At 40.8% G+C, this 11,681-nt stretch overlaps 1 protein-coding gene across 2 annotated transcripts in view; it reads right to left on the reverse strand.

Moving 5' to 3' along the window:
• The window catches only part of ROBO1 (roundabout guidance receptor 1), a 684,183-nt gene extending 677,401 nt beyond the window's left edge, over positions 1-6,782 (reverse strand). For both annotated transcript variants that reach the window (XM_085589936.1, XM_031505944.3), the window contains exon 1: positions 6,645-6,782. The gene's annotated coding sequence lies outside the window, so the exon portion shown is untranslated. The remainder of the gene's footprint in view (positions 1-6,644) is intronic.
• Between the last annotated feature and the right edge of the window lie 4,899 nt (positions 6,783-11,681).

The following is an 11,681-nucleotide window of genomic DNA, read 5'->3' on the forward strand; positions in this document are numbered from 1 at the left end:
TGGTTTTGCTTGCCATCTAGTAATTTTCATTATTTAGAAATATATTATTTACTTGGCGGTCTTCTCCTTACTGTGGCTGTTTTCTGATATGAGGTTCACTAATAACACACAGGCTCTGGGTTATTCCAAAATACACTTCAGCAAACACAGATAAATTTAACTCACAGTGTCAAATCTCCATGCAAGATGAAGAATATTTGGACCTTGTAATCCCTTCTGCCATACTTTCCATTCTCTCATTCCTCTTGTATTTCACCCAGAGGAAGTGTTCCTATCTTTGCATAACAGAATGGAGATAGTTCAAAAGAGTTCCTTGCTTTCATCCATGTACAGCACACCCAATCTGAAAGTTATTTGAAAACAGTTTCTTCAGGACCTCATTTTTAAGCCATATGCAGTTAAATCAGATAACTATACCCTCATATGGGAAACAGTGACACTTTTTGAATTTCCTTAGACCTTATGGGTGCAATGTCCTCAAGAGCAGCTTTTTTCCTATTTTGAAAAACATTCAGAAGGGTTATTAGCCAAAAATACTTAGCTGCATCAGGGGCTTATCTGGGAACTGAAGTTGGCTTTATTACATGCAAATATTTCAGTTAGAATTGTCTGCAGTCCTATCTGCCTGCAGACAATTTGTTTAATTTTCCTGTTAGATTTTTTTTTTTTTTAACACAGAAAAAAATTTTTGTTTCAGTTGTCAGCTACAAAAACTCAAGCATGAGTTCAAAGAGTCAAGACATATCCTTATATTCATTTATCACTAATAAAATTCTTTACACAGCTAGGGTGGGTTTGAGACATAAACTTGTCGGGTAATTTATCTGAGTCACAACTACCACTGGTGATAAGGGAGAGTGAAAGAAAAGCATTTGACTTTCACATCTTATGTTGGGTGTGGTAAGAATTGCAGTTAGAAGAAGTTTAGTAAATTAGTGAGTTTTATAAAGAATCAAAATGAATTTACGACTCTTTTGTCCAGCTGTTCTTAGTAAAATCCTAAAATATTTGCGTACTTGGAACAAAAGCAAGTTACCAATACTGTTGCAATTACTTTAGATTTCCATATTTGCTCCAGGCAGCACCTATGCAATGAATCTCCTCCAGTAGTTAGGTAATTTGTTCTTACACCTGTATTGGTTTGGAGGCTCACTTTACCTTTCATCTTTAGGGTTTTTTGGTGCTTTCTACCACTAGTTTATTTTGAGTGTTGAAGTGTTAATGAAGACTTGAAAAAAGTTCCTTAAGCCTTGGGGTTTTTTTAGAATGTACTGCAGGACACTAAAAGGTGTGATTTAAGCAATACAATACATTTGCTCACAGCAAGTGTCTTACAATGACAAAATTTCTTCCCTTACCTTTCTACAGTTATTTTAGAAAGAAAAGAGTTAGAAGCACAAAATATATTTAAAAAAAAATAAAACAAACCAAGTGTTTAATTGACACGTGTCTGAGGTCAAACAGGCACATAAAATAGTAGAAGCAGCAAAGAGTGCAATATTAGGTAACCTAGTCAGATAAGGTTTTTTTTTAATATGGAGTCACCTTAGTGTGAATATGGAGCAAACTTAGTGTGAAAAGTCACCATTGTTGGCAAGTGAATCCTATTTTAACAGATGAGTCAAATTCTTTCTTATGCTGCTTTTAGGAGCAGAACAGACTTAATTGTTATGGGGAGTAACAAAGCTACACAGTTTTTTCATGCCTCCCCATTTCTTCTATCACACAGAGTCTCTGAGAGGGAAATCCAGAGTTTATGCATAATGATTTCCCCTAAACTGAAGAAAGGGGTATAGAAAAAGCCACATTCTAATTGCTACTCAAGGTGTTTCTTTCCTCAGTCTGAAAATTTCTCCAGAGGGATGGGGATGATGCAGAACTTTCTCAGGTAGGACCTTAGATCAATTCACAGCAATACAGAATCAGGATGAAAGGACTTTTGAAGTCAATCCCATACCCTGGCTGAAGGAAGCCCTGTGCTCTGAGCCAGGTGAAGATCCAGGCAGCATGAACTGCAATACAAACCACTGCAGCTACTTTACCTCAAAAGACTGAGGAGAAAGAGAAGGAATGAGATATCGGGAAGGAATTGCTTCATGTGGAAGTAAGGGACCTCCATTCCTGCCCATGCCAGGTCTCATGACTCTGTTTTAGGTCTCTGATACCTCCTCAGCCCTAACAAACTAATCAGTGTTGTGGTTCAAGGAAGATGGATGAGGAGCATCTTCCATCTCTTTTGTCCCAGGCTGCAATGAGAAAAAGATGACACTCAGGGCCCAAACAGCACATAAGAAAAGTCTGTGGCTCAGAGACTCAAGAACTTGTCTGAAGACAAGACTTTCTGGGCTCTGGGTCCTAGTCTCTTTAGATTAATTTTAAACATTATAAACACAGAGTATTTGTCTGAAAGCAGTTGTATTACAAAGTCAGGCCAAAGCCAGCAGTATTTCCCCTCAGCTGGGGACAGCCAGTAGGTTACCAATTCACACTGCTGTTGCCTGCCAACACATTTTCTCCTGCCACATTCATATTATTGGTAAAAGGATCAAACCAACTTACTCCTCTTACTGAGGAGCAAAAGATGAGTGAGTTTGCAAAGAGGACATGCAGTCAATGTTTTCACTACTGACAGAGGAAAAAGCTAGAGGACACCTAGGGAAACAAATTTACTCTATGAAACATGACTTGGCAGACCTGGAGAACAGATCTGAAAATGGCTAAGAAAAGATGGATGATACAGGATTGGAAGCAAACAAAAATGCCCTTATGGAATTGACACAGAGAGGGCCAGGGGAGGCAGGAGGGTGGCTCACACTTGGATCTCACTATGGGCAAGGACAAGTTAATGAATGGAGAAGTTTGTAGGACAGAGTTAATTGAAGCAAAGGATTGATGTGTTTGGACAGGCTATAAATTGGCAATGGTGAGAGACAACTGATGGGGCTGATGATTAGAAGAAGGATAGGGAATGAAAGATTTATGGACTGAGCAGTTTAGACAGATAGAGTATTACAAGTGAAACAGAATATCTATTAAGTCTCTTGTAGATTGGAAGAAATATTTCATTGCATCTCCCCACATGCTCGGTGAGGATTACTTGAGTCTTGTGAAATCTAATGTGCCATTTAGCCTACATGCTCAAGTATAGATCCATGTTTTACAGTTCTTTCAAGGGTTTTATGGTTATTTATTTTCCCTGACCTTTCTACAGCTTTTTTTTTTTTTTATATAATGTAATTGCTGGGGAGGACACATGATAATTCCCTTTGCATTTCTGTTATGTGATGGATCATTTTGACAAATGTAGAAATTTCAAATTGTCTAAACTTTCCTTGAAGACACTCTTTTCCTGATAATACAGGCAAATATGTGTGCAAACCCACTCAAATTGCTTGAGTTATCATGTTATGAATCATGGAAAGGGGCGAAGAAACATTAGGCCATATATTCCTCCTTAACCTGGAACAAAGGGATGAACTATTTTCACAGGGCTTGACTAATACAAATTAGGATAAACTGCTGACAAAAAGTGTTACCCAAAAACTTTAGTAGTGATATGTAATTATTCCATTATTTTCCTCAACAGAAGAAATGAAAATATGCAAGGTTCCTGATCTTGTATGTTAACAAAGACGTAGTTAAAGAAGTAACAAGGCTGTACAGAAACACATCAGTACCAGGGCATACACTATATATGTTAAAAAAATATAATTTGCATTTTAAGACACAGGAAAAGTCATCTGGAAAAGACAAACAGATGTAAAAAGTAAAGTTTAAGCTCTCTATCTAAATCTCCATCTCTTTCTTTCACAAGCACATGTTTGTAGCCTCAGACGGATTCACAAATTATGCACAAAACTTCTCTCACATGCTACCTGAGAATTCAGGTCTGACTCTAAAGCAAATCAAAACATGAGATTACTACATGTTTCTGAGGACATGGAACACACTCAAAAGTCTCAGTTCTACTTAATACTTTACACATGGGTAAAGCATATTGCATCTGCTTATCTGTATACATTGAAATTTCCTCTGGTTTCCTAGAAAAACAATAAAAATCTAAGCCTCCTATGAATAACATATTTGCCTTGCTTAGATTGAAGTTTGGTTGTGCATATATGCCTTGAAAAGTTACTTGAAGGAAATACTTTTTATGTATAAGGTCCTTGTGGATTATGTTGCTTATTGTGGTCCAAAACCAATTGTACCAGAGACAATATAAAAAGTCCAAAAAGTGGGGGAAAAGAAATAAAGCCCCAAACAAAAGAAATAAAGAAAAGCAACAGGACTCAAATAACCTTCCTTATTTTTAAAGACAGCCTATTAGGATGTCTTTGTCATCTTGCAGATGGATCATTGTAAAACCAGTTGAGTCCTCCTCATTTCTCCAATATTCAACTGGTCAATACTCAATATTGAGGATTCAATATTACCAAGGAAATGGCAAGAGAAAAGGGTTGAAATATTGTTTCACTAAAAAGTCAAGCTAAGCTGTTTCACATTTCCACAATGACATCCTTTGTTTTTTTGAGGATTCTTATGGAAATGAGTGCAGCTTCTAGGCAAGCGTCAGCCATGGTAGCAAAAATGCTTGCAGAAATCTGTTATTGTAGATGGTTAGGACAAAATTGCTATACAATTTGCAGAAGTTTCCCTGTGTTTGCTGGAAGACTGAAAAGCAATAAATTACTCTGAGAAGCATTAGAATAATTTTACTAGCTTTACTAGCACTTCTTTCTTTGCCCCTGATCTGTGTCTCTTTCTACACTCCTACAGCCCCTTCAGGCCAGCGTAATGCTCCTGGAATGTACAGCAGTGCAAGATGTAAGGAGAAGACACACATGCAGACAAATATAAAATGAATTAAGAAAAGCAGCACATAGTAAAAGTCAGATGTGATGTTTGGAGATTAGCCTTACTAGTCCATAATGCAGCTGGACATTCTTTATCTGTTTTGTCTACAAACTCCATACAACAAAGGCTGCTTTTTTCTTAAGTAAAGAGGGTGAACTTCAACTTAATAAGAAACCTTTCCAAATGCCACTTCTTGCCTGTCAGGTGAACCTTAACATGTATTTACACACTACTATTAGAGAACTGTCCCTTTTACCCATATATCTGTGAAACAGGGGCATGACACAAAATATTTTTCCCTCAAAAGGAAAAAAAAAAATCCTCTAAAGATCTTCAGTATACTCATTACAACCAGTAACTTAAAAATAATTCTTTTTATAAATAAAAGGTGAAATTGAAATGAAAACATCTTAACTCCATTTAAATCCATTTCCGAGTCATCAATCATTAATTAAGATACATCCCAATGAGCATGAAGGAAAGAAACAACAACCAAAAAAAAAATTGGATTCCGATCTTGCTATAGGTAAAGTTAATTGCATCCTGAATTTCGCGTGTGCATTTTGCACTTCTTTCTCCATATGTCTTTGGGTGTTTTCTTTTTTTTTTTGTTAATACTTTCACACTCAGGTGCACCAACACTCCTGCTGCCAGCCCTGTACCGAAGGAGCGGCTCTTGGTCCATACCCCGCGTGGCAGAACCGCGCAGGGACCGAGGGGAGCCGGCCGAGAGCCTCCCCCCGCACCGGGACGGGGCCCGGCTCCCCGCACGGGCGGCGAGGGCGCGGTACCCTCCGCGGGCCAGGTCGGGCACCGCGCCGAGCATCCTCCGCCAGGGCGCTGCCCCGCGGGGCGGGGGCGACGCGGGTCTGCGGCACTGCAGCAGCAGGAGCAGCTGCTGCGGCGGAGCCACAGAAGACCTCCCTCCTTCTCCTCCTCCTCCGCCTTCTTCTCCTTCTCCTCCTCCCCCCGCCCCGCCGCGCCGGGGGCCCTCCATTGTGCGGGGAGGCGGCCGCACACCCGCGGGATGCGCATCCCCTCCGAGCGCCGCAGCGCCCCTGCGGAGAGAGGCGCTCCCCCGCCCACGGCTGTCACATCCCACTCCGCTGCTGCGCTTTCCATTTCTAAAAACGCTTATGCGCCTACATAAATGTATATACACATAACAAATATATACACACGCTTCCCCCCTCCCGCGCAATCCCGCTCTCCGCCCCGCGGGGAATCGTCGGGGGTAGAGGAGGGCGCTTCCCCCGCAGCGCTGCTCCTCGGCGGCGGCATCCCCACCAGAAGGGAAAAGGTTACTGCGAGCGCGGCGAAAACAAAGCCGGCGCTCCTCGCCCGGGCTGCGAGGAGCGACCCGCCAGAAGTTGCGGCGCGGCTCCCCCGCCCCGCTCCGCCCCCCTCCGCGGCAGGACCGCCGGAGAGGCACCCCGACATCGCCCCGGGGCGGCGGGCACGGCGAGGGATGCCGGCCAAACTTCTTTGTTAATCACCGGCGAGCCCGCCGGCGGCGAGAGGAGCGGGGCATGCAACCCGCAGAGCCCCCGGCAACTTTTCCCGACAAGGCGCACGCCGCCGGTACCCGCAGGGAAACTTGTTGGACCGCTAGCGCTGAGCACTCGCGACTTGCGCATCCCCTCTCCCGCGGTGACCTCTCCCGGCGCTCCGGGAAACTGTTGCCTCCCTCGCTCGGTGCCGGTGCCCGGCAGCGCGGAGCGGCCACCCCGTCCCTGCGGCTGCCGCCCCGAGCCCGGCACCGGCCGCTCCTCCGGCAGCTGGGGACTCACCCTGCGGGATCAGGCGGCTCTCACAAAACTAGCGGTTCCATCATCCAGGCGGTGCTTCCCAACTTTCCTTGCACAGGGCGAGGACAGAGCTCCGTGTATTTATACGGAGAGGGAGAGCGAGGGTGAGAGAGAGAGAGAGAGGAAGCGCGCTGAAGTCGACAAGCTGTTCAGCAGACTTTTGAATAGAAGGGGGATGAAACCGGATTCTTCCCAGTATCAGGACCCTGGAAAATCAAATCCTTCTCCGGAAAGGGATTCTTTCGGCCCCGTTCTGCGCGTTACTCTTCGGGCGCGGAGCGGGAGGCATTGCATACAAATAGAGCCCGGCGGCGGCGATTGGCGGCGGCGCGCCCGGGTCCTACAGCCCCGGCGCCGGGCAGCCACAAAGCCGAGCGGGGCGGGCACGGGCGGGGGCGAGTCCCGCCTAAGCGATGCCTTACCTCGCCCATTGTAATACGTGTCGCGATGTTCGAGCGGGAGAAAGGCACGCTCTGGAAAGATGCCATGCCATCTCCCCTTCCCGAACTGCTCTTGCAGGGCTATTGTGCGGCGTGGTATGAGAAATGTGTCTGATTTTTAAAAACAGGGGTTTATTTGTCTGCAGCCTTTTTTTTTTTTTTTTTTTTTTTTTTACCTTTCTCCTGCGCTGTCACAATTCTCTGTCACGTTCCTTAATAATTATGTAGTTACTTCAGTAATCAATTATTAATTGAATGCTACTTACCTATGCTTTTCCTTCTCAAGTTATGGTCTTCCAAGGGCACATCCGCTCCTCTGTGAAAACAAAGTAAACAAACATTCTTTAAAATTAAGCAACTTATTCCTAATTAAAAAAAAAATACAAATAAAAACCAGCTATCAGGGTAAGTTTTCTCCATGACAGAATACAAAGACAGAGAATTAATTATATTTAAATTATGGTCCCTTTTTAGATGGACTAAGTTGGATTAAGGAAAATACCCCATTTGAAAATCCAGGCAGTGATATGACCAAAAAACAGATGCAACATTTATGTATCAACTGCTACATGAAGGGCAAATGTGAGATAATGACAACATTGGTCAACATAATGAGAAATGAAAGCAACATATGCACTTTTATATATATGAAGGAGTATCACACATAGCTAAATTTCTGTTACTGCCTTTAGATAATATACTTTATATAATAAGCATGCATTTAGATAATAACCATTAATAGGCTTAAAACTATGTATGTAATGAAGTCTTTTAAATAGTGTATGAAGATTTTCTGGAAATAAAGCCTGCAATGCATTGCAAAGCATGATGCTGTTGAAAGTCTAAACATGCCACTTGTCCTACATAGAAGAATGGAAATCAGAGACACGTGGACAAAAGGTCCAGTGTGTAAGGTGTTGTTTACATGGTAAGGTCCTTACATTCTAGTTAATATAGATATTACAAATATTATTGACAAGTTATATATAGAGCAAAAGGTTATTTGCCACTACCCCATTATTTCACTAGGTATGCACAAAGAAAGAGACAAGATAAAACATGGAAGACAATTGAGTGTTCTTTCAGGATCACTCTTGGAATGAAGTACACTGTATACCTTGGAGAAGAGCAACAGAGAGGGCAGGAGGAAATCAGTATTTTGTGCATCAATAGGCTCTGATGAGAGAAACGCTGACAAGTATGGGATCAAAATCAACTTTTCAGAGCTGCAGTTCAGGTCTACCTCACACCTTGCATTTTTAAGTATGTGCATCTTGTTGCAAGAAGCCTCTAACTCTCTGTTCTTTGAGTTCTGTTGCAGCTTTGGTTTGGATCTTTAATCTTTTAGATAAATGCTGAAAGCAAGTAGCATTTCTGTTGTCAGAGGAGGTATACTAGAACAATTAATAAATAGATTCTATGAATACACATCTTCAGTTATTACTGTAGCTAAACATACAATATTTTTTCCTGTCAAATACAAGAAATTTAAGCTTCATTGAAAGCAGCTGCCTATTTGCTCTAGTAAATATGAGTTATAAAGGAAGATGTAGTTTTTTGCAGTTTTGACCAAATACTGTTTCACTGCTTTGCTTTTGCTTCTCTTTAGCTCTACTTGGAACAAATTATGTTTACCTGAGAGTTCAGGATATGCCTCTCATAGTTTATTACTTGTGTTACACTTACCATCATCACCTTAAGGAGATTTCTGATTAACATCAGTTTAAAAGATAACAGACTCTGGGCTATTGTATTTAACAAAGTAATGTGAAATCATTGGCAAATTTGAAAAAAAGAGTGGATTAGTATAAGTGTGGATGAAGGAGGCAATAACCAACGCTATCACAATTAAGAAATTGCCCTGTGAAGGAGAGAAATTACTGTGCCCATTGTAGAGCCTACAGAGATTAATGGAATATGGCTGTGAAACTATTTCAATAGATAAATTGGGTGGGTGGTTAAACATCTGAGCAAAGATGATTACTTTGTAGTGAAACAAAACAAAGAGGAATAAATCACAAAACTGCTCTACTACCACAATTAAAATGCAATTGCTTGATCAATTATCACTCCAGCTAATAGGTTGATGGAAGTCAAGCAAATAAATAAAACATTACGCTAACCAAAGATCTTTGAAACCTATTAATAATACCTGTGCACTTGTATGTTTCCTTGTTTGCATTCATTTATGCCTAATACATGTATAGTGCATTACATGACATTAGCAAGGCTGTATATAATGTGTTTAATTATTCCTTTGTTGTTTAAGAGTAAACATCAATGATACATAATCATTATAATGCAGTGGGTAAGTATCCAACACACATCTAGATAACTGCTACATTTCAGTATTTCCTAGATCTCTAAGAACCTTCTTGTTTTACAGACATACCAGTCAAAGGTGATTTGGGAGGATTCTGCTTTGGAATAGTTTCCAAGGTCAGCATAAGTGATGACACGTGTTGTTTCCCAGCTTGCCCTTGGAAAATGACTGGAGTTTATGTGGACATGGGGAGGCAGCAAAGCAGAGTGTGGCTGTCGTATATCAGCATTAGGTTTTTATATCCGGTGATCAGCAAAGCGTGCATTCCTGTACAGGAAGGTAAGTGGTGACACGCATGTTTGTGTGAAATAAAACCCAGGGTATAAAGGTAAATAGCTTGTACAGAATGAGCACGCTGTGATAACCTGATCCAAAGTCAGTGGCAGTGACCAGATTTGTCCCCTTGACCCAAAGCCCTGTTCAAATAGAATACTTGATTTCTCCGTAGAAATATTCATATAATATAGTTTGAATAACATTTTGCAATGATTATTTATCATGGGGGGGAAAAAAAGTATGTGTATCTATTGATTAACAGCAACACAGATTGTGTCAGAATTTGAGTAACATATGAAAAGATGTTTTCAGGTGTAAAACTGCAAGTTAATGGCAATTAGCTCCTAGATTCTTTTGTAGAGAGTTCCGTCTGGGGTTTCTTTTGAACATTTTAATGCTTTTTCCTATGCAAAAAGATTACACATATTTGGCAAACTTGTTTTGCATTTCCCAGGGTAAGAATAATCAGAAAACATATAAGGCGTATAGACACATTTCAAGTGAGCAGTGTATATGTTGAAAATACATAGGTATTACTGGAGTGTACTAATGAAAGAGCAGAATTTGTGCTGTCCCTAAAGCCATAACACACCTCACCTGACCACTTATGTCCTGTTTTTGCCCCAGATATGTCATCCACATAAAATCCTTTTCCTTCTATTCTTGCAGTTAATTTTTATTCTTGTTTATCTGTATTTGCTAGTTTATTTGGAGAAAAGTCTGTGACTCCTGCCATCTCATCACTTCTGACTAAAACAGTTTGAGAAATGGGGACTCCTTCCTTTTAACTTTCTTATTCATAATGGCCAGAGATGCCTCCTGACTATCAGAAAGATTCTACTGATGAAGGCAGAATTTCAATTTAGAGAAATTTTGCAAGGAAAACAGTATCATGGTCACTGAAGAACAACAATTTGAGTGGGAAATTGGACTTTGAAGTTCTCCTAGAATTATGGGCTGAACCTTCTTCAAGTACCTATATTACTCAACATCAAGTACATCTAGTGATGAAAATGTAGGAAGGATGGAAAGATAACTGGTAAAAGAAAATTTAGAATGAGTAAAATGAGATTTCAAAAAGGAATTGAATAGCATCAGAAAAGCACAGAATTAGAGAATCAGATAATGTTTTGGTTTGGAAGGACTGATAACAATTATTTATTTCCAATCCTCTGCCATGGGCAGAGACACCTTCTTCTATCCCAGGTTGCTCAAAGGCCCACCCAACCTGGCTTTGAACACTTTCAGGGATGGGGCATCCCCAGTTTCTCTGGACAAACATGTGCCAGTGCCTCACCACCCTCACAGGGAAGAATTAATAGCAAATCAAAGCCTACTCTCAGCTTAAAACTATTCCCCCTTGTCATGTCACTACATGCACAAATCTACATATATACAAAAATTATACTGTATTGAACAGAAACATTGGTCTATGGCTAAGAGTAGACAATAACAAAAAATAACAAACTATTTAACAATAGACGTCATGAACTCAAACTGGCAGTTGTCTTTGTTGCAGTGCATGAAGGATATAATTGAAGAGCAACCTCATCCCCTCATAGAGTCACATATTGTGCCCCATATACAATGCTTTTATTCCAAAGCCCAAAACACTTCCAATCTCATTGACATCTGTTATCAACAGCAAGGAAGGGGGGCAGATCACAACTCTATGTGCCCCTATATTTTGGGAGAGTGAGGGCTTTCTATTCCTATTTTTTTTTTTTTAATTTAGAGGAGGAATTAACAGTTTGGATGTTTTCTGCTGTAGTTCTGCATTAGTACCTATTGAGATTTATTATGAAATTGGATACCTGACCATTGGGAAGTCATTGTATATGCTATGTGCTTAGTATTTTTTGAGAACTTAAAAACAAAGAACCAAATAAACTTATAAAAAACAAAGACAGAGCCATGAGCTGTAGTGGTGCATGAAGTCTGAAGGTTAAAGTGAGCTTGAAGTAAATGTGAAAAATAGGA

The sequence above is a fragment of the Lonchura striata genome, chromosome 1 (assembly GCF_050655825.1).
Source record: "Lonchura striata isolate lonStrDom1 chromosome 1, ASM5065582v1, whole genome shotgun sequence".
Classification (NCBI taxonomy): domain Eukaryota; kingdom Metazoa; phylum Chordata; class Aves; order Passeriformes; family Estrildidae; genus Lonchura; species Lonchura striata.